Source organism: Hesperophylax consimilis, chromosome 28 (assembly GCF_061612785.1).
Source record: "Hesperophylax consimilis isolate HC1 chromosome 28, BYU_Hcon_1.0, whole genome shotgun sequence".
NCBI lineage: Eukaryota > Metazoa > Arthropoda > Insecta > Trichoptera > Limnephilidae > Hesperophylax > Hesperophylax consimilis.
In genome coordinates, this window is record NC_142863.1 from 12,874,662 (window position 1) to 12,893,958 (window position 19,297).

Below are 19,297 nucleotides of genomic sequence, written 5' to 3' on the forward strand. Positions count from 1 at the left end.
AATACATAATAACATTTCATTTTCATAATAAGTTCTTTATTTTTATTTTTGGATGTACTCCCATAAAAAGGTGACTTTGGCAATTATATTTGACTAAAAATAAAGAGTTCAATAAAATTTCTCTCTAGTAACTTTGAAATATAAAAAATAAAATCGGTTCATTGGGTCGAAATTCAAAATTTGAGTGAGATTTGAATTTGACTCTTGTATTTTAGAATAATGACACAGTTGTTCACTCTCTAGAGCTTCTCAGCAAACAAAAATTCAAAATTACATTAATAAAAGTTTTACACAGTAAATGACGGCCTTCGTGGCCGATGAGTAGGGCCTTCAACTACGAAACTGAAAGTCGCGAGCTTAAATTCCAGCTTACAAGTATTTTTTATTAAATTGCATTTGGTTAGTTCCAGGGTTCAGAAGTGAAATTCTAATTGTTCGGTAAAAATACGCTGTTTTTAATAAACTGCACAAATCTAAAAACTACTGGCACACCATTACCGTTTTCATACTTGAATTAATATTATGTATTACAGGTTTCACGTTCGATTCACACCCTTAAGGATTCCCTGCGAATCAATTGATTTCGTGAGGTGAGCGTAAAGGTAGAAACACACTGCGTTGACGTACGCTACGTAAGCAATGCATTAAGATATCTGGACTTATTACAATACATACATTTTTCTATGGAAAGAGATGCTTTAAAAACATACTTGTCACACGCAATGCAAACCAAATAAACCACTCAATAGATTGATAACTCTGTACGTTTTTTTATGAAAAAAATAGGTACACTATTTAACCATAGATATGACAATATTTACTAAGCTGTGAAACGTTTACGTCACGTAACATCGACAAGGATAAAGGAAACACACAAAAGGCGCGACTATAGACAATATAATTCTCATTTGGAGCTTACCAAACTCATAAGCCTAAAATATTATTTTAAAAATAGAATGCTTGAAATGTCGAAATATTTCCTCACGACAAAAAGGCTCTATCTGACGAAGCAATGTCCTGCGAAAATAAGCTTAAAAGTATCTTTTTTTTCAGCTCATTTTCTCAGAACAGCGCTTTATCATGTGAAAACTTGTTATGCTGAGAAAATCAATCGAGCTGTCGTGAAAATAAAATAAAATTACTTGAAATTTTAATTCCTTTAAATATAATTAACAACATTAAAGATTTTCTAATATTATGATATTTCTTATGACCGTATCGAGTTTTGACATTAATTTCTCCGTTCATAACAGAAAAATGATAAGATAAATTATAGATAACAGGTAAAATCACTAACGAATAAGGTGTAATGTTGGAATTGAAAATTGCACGATACATGATATAATAACGATCCAATACGCACAATCCAATTTTGGTGGGAACACGGGAATACAGGCTGAAAAAGTAAACGGATTCAATTTTGAGGTCAAGTTAAGTTAATGCTATTACAAATAAGAAACAAAAATAAATAAATTCGCCCCTGTGTTTGGTTAACGACTCCTATTTAATGTTCGAGATGTCAAGAAGATTAAGCGTTGGCAACTCACAATTTCTTAACGAGCCACTTTTGCTTCCGATTGAGAGATGAGAACTAAAAACGGATGTACATCTCGCTAATATCAGATAAACAATATATTCAAATCTGCCAAATCTTTACGGCAATGGCATAACAGCGTGGTTCAAGTTTAAGATATGAAACCTCCACAAACATCCACTCAGCTAGTTCTCAGCTGTCAACATTTTTTCCATAGTCATTCAGAGTTTTTCATTGGATAGCTATAATGGTGATGTTTCAGACCACGGAGAATACCTTTTTTTGCTTCCAATTTTTGATTAGACTTAAACAGTCCTAATCTGGACTAGAGGGGGTGGCGTCACGCCTCCAGTGAGTTGTCTTCACATCTATTAGTGGTATTATCTATGTATCTACCGTTGTGTATGGTATATCCATAGTTGTTTGTTTTGAAAGTTTGCTTGGTTAAATAATAAACTAAATAAATCGTCCTCGATTCGCAAGACATGAAAAAGCTAGGATTTTCATCTGCTGACAAGTGAAACACATAAAGATAACCTAAGAAATAAACTAAAGGTACTAAAGAACTACATGGTCACACCCGTTGGGTGTGTAGAACGTGTGCAATTTGACCTGGAAACGTCGTAATGTGTGTATCGCTTACGTCGACACAGTGTGTGTCTACCTTTACTCGTATGTGACATCTCATATTCATCGAATGTGTAAGAACTGATGTGAATTAAAAATGTTAATACTTTCAAAAGAAACACAAAACGCCGAAAGATTAATTGTGTAAACACACTGAATGGAACTAGATTCTTGATGACACCCTCTCCTACTGGAAATTGGCTATCATCAGGGCAATTATTATTATGAAAACTGCAGCCCGGAAGACTCTCCGAAACTGCACTCGTACCGGTCACGTAGATTTCTACGTGATATTTATACACTTTATCAGCAGGGCCGGCCCTATGCAGGCGCAATTGGAACAGTTCGCTCTTAGCGCCGAATCGCCAAGGCGATGTTAATACTTAACACCTAACAGTCCTAACACATTGTCTTCTAGATTTTTTTCTTAACAATGCTACCCAAAAAATTATCATCCGAATATTTTTGATTACGGTGATCACCTACCTAGACGTCTAGTAGTTGTAACAAGGGCGCCCAAAATTTTACTCGAGCTAGGCGCCGTTTGGCTCAGGTACAGCCCTGTTTGTCTGCAACGTTTTGCATCAATCTTCCATTGGAATATAATTTGGGTAATCTTGCATTTATATCAAGACACATGCACCCATATAATAAAATAAAACACAAAAATGTCTCGTGGGCTTGATTCGTGATCCATATAATAATAATAATATTTTGTCAATTTATATAGCGCCATTTTCGTGAAAAATCACCACAAAATGCCAGAAATAGGCTTAAATTTCCAACACAAAACTAGCTTTACGAAATTCGGTAAAAATACTAATTATAATAGAGACACACTTGATACACACATTTTATTTAAAAATACTTTGACTGTATTAGTTAGTTAATAATGACAAGTAAGTATTTCAACTTCTGGAAAAGAAAAATGATTAATTTTTCGAGCTATTTCGTTAAAAATACTAATTAAAATTAAACCCAAACTAAGAACCAATTTTAGGACAAAAGGTTAATTTGTTGAGCTAATTAAGAAAAGCAAAAAAACCTTGAAACTTTCGCATCAATAATAATGATCGCCAAGTAAGTAACCGATTTAAAATTTAACTAAATAACTATTATTACGTGCTGTATTTTTAAAAGTGCGTATTAATCGTATTCTTATATTTACCCGAAATTCAAATGAGATGCAGTCGATGTCGGGCGAGCGTAAGTGAGATAGAGCGCTGGGCTATTCGGCTAAATGGAACATTTGTTTCCATACAAATTTTTAATATAAGGCACTTCTTATTTTTTTCTTTATTCTATCCATACCATATTATAGTAAATTTTTACACCTTACACATTTTAAATACGTTTATCTATTTATTTATATTTTTTTATTTATTCGTCATATTGATGGTAATATTGGTGTCCATATTTCAAAATATCAACGAACCATTCTGGTTGTAAAAAATCTTCACCTCACTGAAAGCAATTCTGGCCATTTAAATGCGAACCCTCAGATTATTAAAACGTTCAATTAACTTTGACATGGTTATTTCATCTCTAAACATTTTTTTGTGATTTTATCGATGGTATTACACACGGTGTATCAGCACGGGAAGGATTTTAATCAGAGATATCTGAAGTAAAAAGTGTATATGTCATTTTGCTCTCCGATTATATTTTTTTCGATTTAAAAAAAAAATTACACATCACCACTGGGTATAGCTCGCCGGTCACGTCATATGCATTCCAGCAGCACCGTATCCAGATGAGAGAACGCTCGTATCGCGTGATCCGTCATTGAACAGCTTTGATATTTACATTTTTAACTCCAAATATGCTCGGGAATTGCGTAGAAACACAGAAGAGATAAACTGAAGGAAGTGTGCCCAAAGTAGGCAATTTAAAAACAATTATTTTGTGTGAAATTTACTATGTATTTTTAATATATCATATCTTACCTGACCATATAATCAATTGCAATGACTTGTTTGAGGCGAGGAATGAAAATCGATAATCTTCTTGGGGATATCTCTCCAGCGTTTATGTTTTAACTGGCTAGCGAAATTTTAATATAAATTTTATTACCTTGAGTAGCGCACTGAAGATAATTTTATAAGCTTGTGTTTCAAATAAAATTTACCTTTTTAAAATGTGGCATTAACAGGGAAGTCACGGTCTTCTGCACTCGGAGAAATAGGTTGATCAGGTAATTTGGGGCTCCTGTCCAGAGGTTATATTAACTAGCTCTTTAATTTTAAGGCGATGTTGTTTACCTTTTTGACTTTATAGGATGATTGCAACACCACTTATCTTGGATTTTCCGTTAAAATAATGTAAATGGTTTTAATTCTGATAATTAGTTGCACGATAATATTGCATTTGTCAAAATTTGATGTATGACATTGAAAAAAAAATGACGTAAAATAATTAATATCAGTTGTCAAGTGGTTAATGTTGTTTCGGTAAGATAGAGATCCTGGGTTCAATTGTCAGTTGAGACCGTTATCTTTCTATTTTTCTGTGTCTTTTTCAGTTTCATGTTAGATTTATTTATATCGTTTATACATATAATATGCGAATATCACACAACGAATGTGTTGTGTTCGTACAAACAGGTCTCCAACTCGTCTTGAAAGGAGTTTATAAATAATTCGTTCTTTAAGATAAATCAGGGATTTATTATTACAATTATTTTTATAAGCAATAATTGTTCGCCTGAAACACTCATCCACATTGAAAAAATCTCCTGATAAAAAATACATGACGCCAACGGGACTCGAACCCGTGTCCATTCGATTTCCGGTCGAAAGCTCTGACCACTGAGCTATGGAGGCTTATCTCTTACCCGCGAAATTATTCAATATATGCTAGTGTTTCATTCAACAATTACTGCTTGTTACATTTTTTTCACCTGAGAACAACCAACTTTATTTTATATGAGAAAGGCATTGTAAGTGCTAACTCTCTCACTAGATGGCGTTGAGACAAATTGTCTACATTTTTAGGTGAAATACTTGAAGTTGTCAAATATTAATTATTATTTGACAACTTCAAGTATTTCACCTAAAAATGTAGACAATTTGTCTCAACGCCATCTAGTGAGAGAGTTAGCACTTACAATGCCTTTCTCATATAAAATAAAGTTGGTTGTTCTCAGGTGAAAAAAATGTAACAAGCAGTAATTGTTGAATGAAACACTAGCATATATTGAATAATTTCGCGGGTAAGAGATAAGCCTCCATAGCTCAGTGGTCAGAGCTTTCGACCGGAAATCGAATGGACACGGGTTCGAGTCCCGTTGGCGTCATGTATTTTTTATCAGGAGATTTTTTCAATGTGGATGAGTGTTTCAGGCGAACAATTATTGCTTATAAAAATAATTGTTATCCTTTGTGCTATGCATAAATAAAATCTTGTCTTAAAAACATTAATTTATCAAAAAAATAATAATTTATTATTACCCCGCGTAATATAATGGTGACTCGATAGTCGACCTAACTAGAAGCTGGCTTATTGGAATCTGAAACAATAAGTTTCTCTGAGAGCCTTCCCACTGGCCCTGGCGACTACTGGCCACTGGCTCCATCTTACGGACTTCCACGCAAGCTTTATGCACTGCCATCTGTGCGTGCATCTATGAAGCTCTTACTTCTCAACATAATGTTTACTAGAAATATACTTAAATTAAAACAAGTTAACTGATATGTCCTTAACAAGTTTACTCGTTGAAGATCGCGTGCACTTTTCATACTCAACTGCTTAACGATTCTGCATTGACCATCGACATTTTCAACTTCACATACAGACAGTTCAGCAACTATCTTTTGACATATGTCACAAAACAGTAAAACTGCCCATGACCTTTTATATTTGCATGTACCTCAAATTTGTGATTTTCTCTGTAGTTTATTGGTGCATTACCATTATGTTGAGAGCATGAATAACTAAATACGGTTCAATTTTTGTGAAACAAACCAACCTATGTTAAAGAGGAAGCTACAAGCCAAAAATATGTATATTCTTGGTATACCTTATATTGTAGGTAATAGGCATTAAAATCTTTTGACAAACGGAGTCAAGAAACGTTCGGTTTCAAGCACAAAACTGGTTTTTATTTATTTTAAAAATAATTTTAAAAGAAAGCAAAACATTTAACCAAGTGAAACTGTCACAGATAATCTTAGCTATTATATTGTATTTTTTTAAGTTGTTTGTGCATACATTTCTATTGAAAAATATTTTTTTTAGTAGCTTACATTTATATTTTTTATTGATTAATTTTTTTTATTTATTTGTATTCTACTCAAACAAAACGATAGGAAAACCTTCAAATTATCTAAAGCATATTTTTTGGTATTCATAATTTACACCAATTCGTTATAAAAATTAATCAAAATAGTGATTTAGCATTAAGCTTAGCCTTAAAGAGATTTTATTAACGTTTAAAGTGTACCGTATACTTTAATATGCCAACAGGTAATCTCACATCCCATGGCCTGGAATGCAAATGAATGTGGGAACTTGCTTCTAGCACCACTATTAACCTGAATCTCTCCATACAGCGGGAGTTCGCTTGTATCAGTACAGGAACTCAACTTACTTCGAAGAATTTTATTACTACTCCCGAGTTATGTTCCCCGGTGAAATTATTATAACACCCTTAGGTTTACGGCGAAGCTCATATGAATTCAAAATCATATGTTTTTGTTTGAAAATTTGATTGCTTAACAATATGTTAAATGCTTTAATTGAACACTGAGAGTAGAACACATCTCGGCCTGTAAACTAATGGAGCATTTTTTCCAAAATCTTTTTAAAAGCCAAGAAAAAAATAATTGGCCATGCATATAAAAACTGCTTTATAGTTTAAAATTTCCTACTTACGAACCTTTTATGGATTAATTGTATAATTTGGTAAATTAAATTCTTAGGGAAACGATTATAAAACAATAATTATACATTTTTTCCTGAACTAAGCTAAATTTGGCGATGTTTTTTACGAGTACAAAAAATGGGCGGCTAGCGTTATAAGGGGAAATTTAAATACTATCCATCTAAGGATTGTTATTAATTTTATTATGACTGTTTTTAATATTAAATAATTCTTCTTCATAAGTTCTGCTGTGTAAATATTATCACGCATGACAGCACTTTTGTCTTTTGAATGTATTTACGGTTTGATAGTTCAGAATGCAAAACAGCTGTCATGCGTAGTAATAAATACATAGCAAAACTTGTTTTCCGATTTTATGTCCGGGTTAAATCTTCCCCATAGGAAAAACTAAACCCTTCCACACACTTTTCCACAAATGATCATCTAGTCAATCAACATTATGCAAGTGCATCATATAAGCAAAATAAATACAAAACAATACAAGAACAACACGTCAACTTACCAGAGATCAAATTGGAAAATAATTCATGGACTCCAGATATTTTCATATCAGAGGGTTCGGCTCGGTAGAACTCCTAACAGGGCCTATAAATCCTACTGATCCCTCAACATAAATATTTAAAAAATATTTTTTTATCCTACATGTAAAATGACTGATTTTTGCATTTTTATATATACATTTTTTGATAGATCTAATACGCCTCTATTTTGAATGAGAGAGCTAGGTATAATGCCAGTAGCCGAAATAAAAAATGGTAATATTTTTATAGTCTGAGAATGCCAAATTCTTTTTATATCATTTCCTAAATCTGTGTATTTCCTCTTTTTTTCATTAACAGATTTTTGAATATTACAGGAATTCGGAATAGCGACATCAATGATATAAGTTTTTTTTTTAAATGCAGTAATAATATTATTTAATATATTAAAGGATAAATCAAAAACAAAATGGAGTTTTTCAAATTAAATTTGATAACAAAAAATAAAAAAGTGTTATTGATTCCAAATGTTCACAAAGTGGTGCATCGCCTGAATAAGTATTTTTATAATATTTTACAGTTACATTCATAATCTAAGTGATTAATAATTTTCAATGGATCATGGTCTACTATCTAATATGCTCAATTGAATGTCGGAGTTTACTGTTCATTTTTAACATGTGTGATGCATTTTCTTGAAGAATTACCTTTTTAAAATTAAGTTGTTCTTCAAGGCTTGGTATAAATATTATAATTTAATACATTTTCCAGATCTGGAAGTGTTGAACAGCGTCTTGAATAATGATATAACCTCACGGAATCCATGTGAGGCTTTCAAATCAATTGGCTCCGTCAAATGCAACGGTCGACATGCTGGGAGGGTGATTGCGAGGCATTTGGGAGGTATTACCCTTTTATAGGTTATGTAAATTGGACACGCCACTTTGGTTTATTACATCATACAAACAGCAGGGATTTAAATCTAAAATTTTATCCATTTTAGTTCAGCGATTTGTAGTGGAGGCTTTATAATGGCTTCTGTGAAATGTGTTCAGTTAGAATACTTCAGAAGGTGGTTTATTAAAGGTATTAATTTAGGATATTGTTGTATTATTTACCTATTGTTACCTATCGGTTATTATTTACCTATTTTTATTTGGTTATTTTATAATATCCATCTTGTAATTGTTAGTATGGTTACCCTATGCTTGTGTCTGATAAGCCAGCACAGGTACCTTGTACTTTAGTTAACTGAAGAATATTATTGTTACCAACTTACTTTAAACGTACTGCCCAATGCTTCTTTTGTTGACATTTTTGTTTTATTTTTCGTACATTTGTTACTAAAATTTTGTTTATTTTTATCTACGGGCTCCAAACAACCGTGTCATTAACTTTTCTTTTTTGGGTTTAAATTTAATGTTATTATTATATGAAGTTAACATAAATGTATTTTTTTAATTATGTAATTGTAAAGCTGCACATTTTGATACAGGAATGCCCTAGTGAGATGTGCAGAGTATGTTTTTTGAATAATTATGTTTATCTGGGACCCTATCTAGGTTACAAACCAATTCGTTAGAAATTAGTAATCATTCGAAAAGATAGCTGCCAAAAATATGAGAAAAATTAGATGCAACATAATATTGCTTATTCTTAATTTGAAATGTGACATCGACAACAAAGACATAAAATTATTAGATCCCAGTGGTCGAGTGGTTAATGTCGTTCCGGTATGATACAGATCCTGTTTGATTGCCAGATGAGACCGGTATCTTTGTATTTCTTTGTGTCTTGTTCTGTCTCATGTTTCGTTGAGATTTATTATTATTATCTTCATCTTCAATAAAATAATTAAGAATTTGGGAGTAGTGTTAAACACACAATTACGTTTTGAACGTCATATCGAATCCTTTGTTGTAAAAGATGCTTGGCTTTGTACTCAGAACCGAGAATGTTTAAAAAATAGTAAATACGTTGAAAATGCTGTACTTTACAGAGTGCAGTTATTTGGAGTCCTCCTCTCAAATCTGGAATCCCAAGTACATATCACAAAAGGATTGAGAATTGGGGCTATTGTTAAAATCAGAATTTCATCACTCGAAAGTCGTAGACATTCCGCAAACGTACTGTTTTTACAATAATTGCTACATGCTTTGGCTTGAATTACAGGAACTAATTTAATTAAAAGTGCCCATCATACAAACCAGATAAAACCACACATTATATACACTAGCTAAATAAAATATACAAAAACATCTTTTAATGCAACTCTAACTTAAAACAAAACGCATTCATTCACCGCGCCTCATACATTTTTATCATTTTATACAGCGAATTCGACTTATATAACTCAACACCTCACGTCTTCAAACCTAAAGTCAATAAATAACATTAAAACAATACATATTTCTCTATGCAGACTAGCTACATCACTTTGCCCTCCCTCCTACTTTCGCACCCCCATAGATTAATCTAATTATTTTATCTAGAGAATATAATCACTATTATGAAAGAAATATCAGTGAAAACCTATTACGGATTCAAAATCTCGGTAGATTTTTTCAATTTGTATGGGTGTTTCAGGCTAAAAATTATTGCTCATAATAATTTGTTATATTTTTGCTGTGCATAAAACTTTGCTCTATAAACATTAGTTTGTCATTGTCATTATCATAACAATATTATAACTGTTGTTTTTACCAATAAAATATTATTACCAATTATATATAAATTATGTACCAGACCACTACAGCCGAAGTCGATACCATGACTTATTTAGAGTACCAAAAGGCAAAACCGACGTCCTGGCAAAGCATAGCATGACGAGGGGAGTGGTGCTGTTGAACGAACTAGCAAAGAATTTGGATGTAAATGACTGTTCTTTAAACGACCTAAAACAATTATTGAAGAGTCACTTACCCAAATGCTGATATGATGTAAAATTATACTGTTTGTAAAATTGTACTGTAACTGGAACGAATGTTCTGTTGTACAATTAAAAAAAAAAAAAAATTAAAATAAGACCAAGGTATTGGATAAAGGATACACGAGTTAGCAAGCAAGGCGAGATGTGGCCCATTTGAGTCGATACTAGTGTTTTGGATAGATGAGTCCGGGGTAGCCCTTTGCCAGTACGGCTTGTGTATAGTTGTCAGAAGTTGTTAGGTTTTTCTGTGGCCAGAAGTGGCTATGTCATAATTTTGCTTACACGAATTAATTTAATTAATTTTATTTTTTTCTTATCGGGTGTAAAGTGTAATAATGCAAATATTACCCGGTAACTCTGGCGTGTCATCTTGGGATCGACATGAAGTTTTTACATGTGGTAACGTGGATGTTAAGATGAAATTTAATTTAACGTCACCCTAGGTAAAATTTAATTGCTTAAGGCGGGTTGCTACCTACACCCCAGCTCTGCGGATTTTGACGATAATAATATGATCTTAATTTTCTACTAATCCACTGATTTTTCTTCTACTTGGTAGTCCTTGGAGTTCGTAGTATCTCAGGAAAGTGAAAAACACACTTTTAAAAATTCAACACACCTTTGAAAATTCCACACAATTTTGAAAATTCCACACAATTTTGAAAATTCAACACAATATTGAAAATTCAAAACACTTTTGAAAATTCAACACACTTTTAAAAATTCAACACACTTTTGAAAATTCAATTTCTTTTGAAAATTAAACCCACTTTTGAAAATTCAACACCCTTTTGAAAATTCAGTATCTTTGGAAAATTCAAATTCAAGTCATATTTTCGTGACTTTACATCACTTTTCTAAAGTGTGTAAAAATATGTTGAATTGCCACTGTTCTTAGTTGCTCGGTTACCAGTCTTTGGTAGTTCACGTGTTTCACAGATATTCAAATCATAATGGTTCTATGGCAACTCAGGACAGTGGAAATTCAACATAATTTTTGAAAAGTGACGCAAAAGAGGCTAATTGAATTGTATTGAATTACAATGTCGCAGACTGTGAAGGTAAAAGGTTTCTGATTTTATGTACATGATGGCCAGAAAAGTGTTTCAAGTTTGTGAGCATTCTTAAATTATCTGGGAATTTATTCCAGGCTTCAGGTCGTAGCACTCCAAAAGCCCGCTCACCAAATTCACCATCTGGTGTGTGCTTTGGTTCCTTTAAACTTCCGATAGTTGATGATTCTGTTGACCTAAGGGTTAACTGTAAATAACATTATCATCAGACCGCTAATCATTTTATTTGTTTGGCATTTTAAATGCCCCCCTTGCGAGAATTCTAGATCCGTTTCAGATTTTCACCAAATTGTTATCAGCTGAAAAGCATAACAACGACGGCTTCCACGGTCGAGGGTAAGGCTCTCGACTAGCAAGCTGGAGGTTGGGTTTAAATCCCGAAATGCGCAGGAAAAAAAATATTCCATTAACTTGAGTTGTTTCATGATTTACTCATTAAAAAAGTGCCAGGGTGGAAGATACTCTCAGTATCGCCCTGGTGCCCATTCAGAAATAAAACGTTGCTTGAAATGACTTAAGCCATGTTTGGTGACCAGATTTGAAATCCAGGTACTTTCCTTCCTTCCTTTTCCCCATCTTCTTCCCATCCCCACTACCTTCAGCCTTACAACATACCCCAATAGGGATGCCATAGCCTCACTGGCTCCAGATTATTAGGACCCTTGTGCGGTTTCATATAAAAAACAACAATGTTACAGTTTTCCTTCTCTTCTCGATACAATTAGAACAAAAGTGCGAACCTAAATCGGCGTTAAAAATGAACTTTTCAAATGAAAAACACAAATAAAATTGCGCTGATTTGATTGAACGATTGAAACATAAATAAAATTGCGCTCATTAGCACATCTCGAAAAATGGATTCAAACGGTATTTTCATCACGGCACAAGTGTTTCAATTCACTTACATTGATAATTATTCATATAAGCTCGCTCTTCGCCGTACCAAAACATGGCTAAATAATAATATATGCACACACTGAAGATAAACTGATGTAGGCGTACTTTGGGCATGTTTGTGTGTCCGAAGTTATCTCAATTTTTCTTACTTAAGTAATAGAAAATGTACCCACTTTGGAAATCCAGACATTTTTTTTGCATATACTCCACAAGAGGGAAATTATTTCCTTCGGGGCCTATGTCATCTTTGAAGGTGGTGTGTGAAGGATCTTTTTGAGGAGAGGAAGGAGTGAACATGGGTTATGAAGAAACATAGCAGGAAGAAACACAGAGACCGGCAAATCATTCCACAATCGAGCTGTAGAACTCAAGAACGAGTCGTAGAAATGATCCGTTGTCATCTGAATTACTTACTTAATACTAAGCGAGCATTTGGCGTATTTCCCGACTATATACCGGTGCCGAGGGGATCAATAACACTAGTTCCACGGAGCATCTTCCGTTGAAATGCCTGTAGAACAAAGACAGCATTCTCACCTCATGCACGTACTCTACAGAATACAATCAGTTTGTTAAGATTAAGAAATTTATCAAACGGACCGCCCGTTATGGTTTTTTTAGACATGCCTACAACATACTTTTATTAGTAAGTTTATCTCTTCTGGAAAAAATAATAGATACACTTTATATTTACATCTAGTAAATATTTTTTTAGACCCTGTACATACGAATCAAATTGTTTAATTGATTATCTGGCCATAAACGAATTTCCACATTTTAAATTCACTTTCACCAGAAAAAGAATGGAATGAATACGAATCTGACTAAGGCAATTGCGTCTCTGTATAAGGGAAGCGTTGCATGTGTTAGGGTGAACGGTGGCTTTACGGAGTGGTTTGATATCACAAAAGGTGTTAAACAAGGCTGCCCAATGTCACCGTAGTTATTGATAATTTTATGCAAGAATTGAAAGAGGTGGGATTGGGTGCGAATTTGAGTAATCTTAAAGTATGTTGCCTGTTGTATGCTGATGATGCGGTGCTGATTGCTAATAGTATGGATGATCTACAGTCTCTCGTGTCTAGGATAAACGAAGTATGCATGAAGAATGAGTTAATGATGAATGTAAGTAAGTCTAAAGTAATGGTGTTTGAAAGAGAGAGTACGAAAACAGTGTACAATATAGCTGTGAATGAGGAATACTTGGAGCAGGTGGATGAGTTTGTGTATTTAGGAAGTATGTTTACGAGAGATAGGAAGGCTGACAGAGATATTGAAAGAAAGGTAAATGCAGGTAGCTCCATTAATGTAGGACTGAACGCAGTTGGCGCTAACAAAAAATTGTCCAAAGAAGCGAAGTTAGCAGTCCACAATGGAGTGCTGGTACCTACCCTGATGTATGGTAGTGAGGCATGGAACTGGCAAAGAAGGGATGAAAGTAGATTGAATGCTGTTGAAATGAGATCCCTGAGGCGTGTGTGTGGTAAAACCATGTATGATCGTGTGAGAAATGTGGAGATCCGCAAATAGTGCAAGGCCGATGTAAGCCTAAGATCAAGAAATGGACGCTTAGATGGTTTGGGCATGTAGAGCGAATGAGCGAAGAAAGGAGTGTAAGGAGAATTTACGATGCAAATGTGAATGGTACCAGAAGTCAGGGACGCCCGAGGAAGACATGGCACGACCAAGTTAATCAGATACTTGAGTCGGGACATGTCAAGAGTCAGAATAATAGAAGAGTATGTGTGGACGATGCATGAATGTGAATGAGGCAAGGAGTGTGTTTGGCGGTCCGTCCTCTCTGCCTACCCCTGCGGGGAAATGGCGTGATGGTTAGTTAGTTAGTTAGTAAGTGGACACACGCAGACGCCCACGACCCACTTATATTAATTCGTCTCTACAGTGGAGAGTGCAGAGTGCAAAATGCACTTGGCTTCGCTCCAACCATAATTTACGTTGCCACCATATAAACACACGCGGTCTTAACCCACTTTAAGCTGACCCCGAAGACTTTTCTCTCTATTTTGCAACCCTCTCTTGTAATAACTACATACAGTTAAATGTAACATTAACTTTTTTCAACAATTTTATTATTTCACCCTTCTTGGATGTTCTTAACCCTTAACTGCATAGTGTAACACATCTGATATAATTAGCTTTTTTAATTTTTTTTTCATTTTGACATCTGTTGGTGGGTTTTGGTATTACAGTATTGTTTTTACATTATTTCTGCATAATAATGTTGTCGAAAAATTACAATAGATTACATACAATAATTTGAAATTTTGATTTTAAACTTGAGAGTTGGAGGTTACAGATTGTGTGCATTTTGATGTCCAGTATTATATCAAAATATAGTGTTTTTTCGACGTGTTGGATCGTAATTATATTATTTTACAAATAATAAGGTACGTTTATGTGTTTTAAATATAAATTTTATGTGTATTATGTATTTTGACAGTCTAAATTTGACAAAACGTTATTATATCATATATGTAACACTATGCACTGAGACCATATTTTGATATTTGTATTTAGTCATTACTAATTATAGCATGACGTAGTTTCAAAATGGCAAAGAGGGGTTTATCCAAAAAGGAGTTGGACGAAATAATCGGCGTTGATGAACAAATGTGTTCAACTAAAGCAAGAAGTTATATGGAACAGTACATGCCCATGAAACCCCACAAATGGGGTTCTAAACTTTTTGTATTGAGTGGCGTATCTGGTTACGCTTATAATTTTGAATTTTATTCTGGACAAGAGAATTGCTTGCCAAGACTTGAAAGTGAACCAGACTTGGGAGCCTGTGGAAATATTGTTGTGCATCTATGTCGCGTAGTACCAAAAAACTTGAACCACAGACTTTATTTTGACAATTATTACACCTCAATTTAACTTTTAAGCCATTTGGCTTGCATAGACATTCAATCTCTTGGGACAGCTAGGAGGAATAGAATCCCTGAAAAATGCTCCACGAGGAACAAGCTCAGAATTTAATGGATCGTATCAAGGCGTTGAAATGTCTAATGTTGTTTGGAAGGATAACAAGGTGGTCACATTACTATCGTCTTTTGCAGGGGAACTTCCAATGAAAACTGTTAAACGTTATGACAAAAAAAAAGAAAACTAAAGTCACAATTAACTGCCCATTTGCTATAATAGAGTACAACAGACATATGGGAGGTCTTACTAGACAGTGTCATGGGAAGATATAAAATTGCGATGAGAAGCAATAGATGGTATATGAGGGATGAGGGTGCTATACCACTTAGTTGATATGACTATAGTAAATTCTTGGTTTCTATATAGAAGAGTACAAGATTAAAAAAATGCCAATACAAAAAATATTATGCGTCTCGCCCAATTTAAAACCCTAATTGCTCGATCTTTATGCACCGTTGACTCTAAGTTTACCAACAAACGAACTGGTCGGCCAAGTGGAAGTTTAGAGCCCGTTTTACAAAAGAAGAAAAAAGGCCCAAAATTAAATGTCCCACAAAAAGACATAAGAAGCGATGAGGTATCTCATTGGTCAACATGGCACGAAAAGAGGCAGAGGTGTCGACTTCCCACCTGCAATGGTCTGACGTACTGCCACTGCCAAAAGTACAAAGTCCCTCTATGTTTTAATAAGAACAAAAACTGTTTTACGGCATTTCATTTAAATTAATACTTTCCCCTGTTTTTATTTGTCTTCATTTTATAAGTCATAAATTAGTTCGCTTTATTTACTGATAATTATTTTTGTAACATTAGGTAAGAGCATTTTAGACATGGATGCATAGTGTTTCACATATGATATAATAACGTTTTTCTCAAAATAAACAGAATTTATGGATAAATATTTTTTTAATTATTTTTCCCTATTTTTAATTTATAAAAAGAATGCAAAAATATATATTTTTTTTAAATAAAAAAAGTCATGCATTTAAGGGTTAACCATCATTGCAATAGACGGAGAAACATGTTATTATTTATTATTATTTTTTTAGCGTATAGGTACACTTCAAAATATTTTTTAAAATCGGAGTGGAGTGACTTAGAAGAAACGGAATATTGAGGCTATTTAAAAAAAATACAATCAGATTTTTTTATATTAAAATAAAACAGAATTCAAATAATATCAATAAAGAATTTTTATATTAAAATATAACAGAATTCAAATTATATCAATAAAGAATTTTCGTATTCCTAGTAATATTTAATTGAGGTTTTACTCATTAAGTTAAGAATTTTCGTATTCTTAACTTAATGAGTAAAACCTCAAATTGTCATATTTAGTTAGAACACAATATTAGCGACTCTCATACGAAAGTTGAAAAAAAGTCAATAGATGTCGCACATTAAAATAAAACTGGATATATTATCCAAGACACTCTCTACATTGAACAAAGATAGCCGCCAATAAAATATGCGTTAAGATAAATTAAGATAATATTGATGGCTCACCGTCGAAGTATGATACAGATAAAAACAACGTAAGTTGATATGGTCGAATCAGGTCAAATTAAAGCACTTCCCTGGCAAGGAAGAGGTCCTTGGGTTCAATTTCCAGATCAGACTGAATCGTTTTTTTTATCTTTTAGGTTTCAGAACTTTCGTTTGAAAGTCGTTAATACCGCTTTCAAGGATTAAATATTACAATTTGAGGTTTTACTCATTAAGTTCTTCGTCTATAAAAAATAAAATATTTTTTCAGAGATGGATAGTATAAAAATTTAGACTTAAGACCACAGGTAGTGCAATTTACGGAGTCAAGCACGCGAAGTCTAGAAGCGGAGAACTAGGAATGGAGCAACATTTTCATTTCATTATTATTCATTATTCGTAACCTGGGAATGTTTGTCTTTTTTTTTTTTTTTTTTTTTGTTAAATTTCAACAAGTGAGGATATTTATTTTTTTGGAAGTGTGACAGTTCATGGATGCATTTGGTTAATGGATGGGAGAGTCCTTTATCTTAGGCATATTTTAATACGAATGTCAAACATAAAATGATCTGGCCAATATTGGCAATTATTTATTTTACGCCATTGTCATCGTATTTTGTAAAAGATTGTGTTACGCGCTAAGCTATTTTAGAAATAAATCTTGGGGTATTTTGTGAGACTTATGGGAAATAGTGACAAAGTAGATGGAAAAGTGGAAGGTGGGACTTAACCCTCGATGGCGGATTTTAGTGTCCATAAGCCGGATTTCCTGCATTACCAGCAGAACTTTACAGCATGATTTTAATAACGTGTTACGCTGAAATAAACGTAAGCCTTTAAGTACGTATGAATTCATTTTCGATATTCAGCCTATATGGGCTCGAATAGCCACCCTGCAGTAGGCTTTAGCACCAGAAGAAATAAAACTAATATTTTTTGAAAATTAATGATGTCTTCATTCTTAAATCATTGAATGCGATTTGTTGCTTGCTCTCATTTGCCTCATGTCCTCAGTCCTTCCCATTCTGCTCCAATCCTCTCCCACACAGTCTATCCACATCTTCCACTGGGACACTTACACACTTATAATGTCCAATTATCCATCTCATCGCAATCTTTAGGTCCAAAAAAACGTATAATCATCGTATTGCCGTATAGCACCGATGATTAGTACTTGAAATGGAGTGTATTTTAATGAGAAGAAAAGTGAAGCAATCGTGTTTATTTATCACAAGGACTACTAGAAGTGAGGAAAAGAAGCCTTTACCTGTTGATGATTGTTGTTTTTATTTTAATTCTGTTGGATTCTGGAAGATTCTATAGTTCTATAGTTCTTCTCCTATAGTTCATAGATGTATGTCTTATAAACTCCGTTAACTTTAGAGGTTTCCACACAAAGTACTTTATTTACAACCACCACACGACAATAATGTTTCAACCTGGGAATGATAATTGGAGCTATTTTACGGACTTTTCACGAGATTAATTGTTAACGACGAAAATTCTAACATAAAACAAAATGACACTGGCGTCAGTAATTTTTTTTTCAAATCGTCTTTCTTCCAAGGTTTAAGTAAGACCTTTAGAAAAAAAGGAAGAAGTCAAGAGTGGAAACTGGGATGTGGGATAGTAATAAAATTGTTTCAATACTAAACATTCATGTTCCGTAAAATTTTAGAGTTCATGATTCATTTAGGATGTTTTACTTTAGGGGGTGGAAAAGAGGTTTATAGTAGTTTTTCAAAATTTCATGTATGCAGTGACCGTATACTTGTTTTAAAGGCCAAGTGTGTAAAACTAAATCAATCTCAGGATAAAACAGAAGATTTGTATAAAAATTCCCACCCAGTGTCCACCCGCCAGCTGTCCGCTACAGACAATCTTCTTTATATAAATAATAAATAGATAGGTTAAAGAAATGAACCAATTTCTAATGGAGGGCCAAAGATATTAGAAGACAATTGAAACCGCACAGGAGTCCCAACTGCTCCCAACCATCTGGAGCCAGTGAGACTATGGCATCCCCAATTGGGTACGTTGTGAGGCTGAAGGTAATGGGAAGGGAAGGAGAAGAGGAAGAGAAAGGGGGGAATTTACCTGGCAATTCAGATCTGGTCACCAAACATGACCAAAGCCATTTCATGTAACGTTTCAATTCTAAATGGTAGACCAATGGTAGAACACCGGACGATACTGAGAGTATTTTCCACTCTGAAACGTGCCGCAAATATACTATATATTATTTTTAATTAGTAATTTGTGAAAGAGCACAAAATCATTAAATAAAATTTACTTGCGCACGCCGGGATTTGAACCCACGTGAGTTTTACCCCGTGATTTTTTTTATGCCGAAAGATTGAAAATTTAATTTTTCCATGTCCTACGACCGTAGGTAACATCCAGTCCTATTTTATTATTGACTAGCTGTACCCCGCCATGCGTTGA

At 33.8% G+C, this 19,297-nt stretch overlaps 1 protein-coding gene across 1 annotated transcript in view; it reads left to right on the top strand.

Moving 5' to 3' along the window:
* LOC149410200 (inactive dipeptidyl peptidase 10) overlaps positions 1 to 19,297 on the top strand; it is a 602,511-nt gene that overhangs the window by 13,286 nt on the left and 569,928 nt on the right. The gene's annotated exons all lie outside the window — the stretch shown is intronic.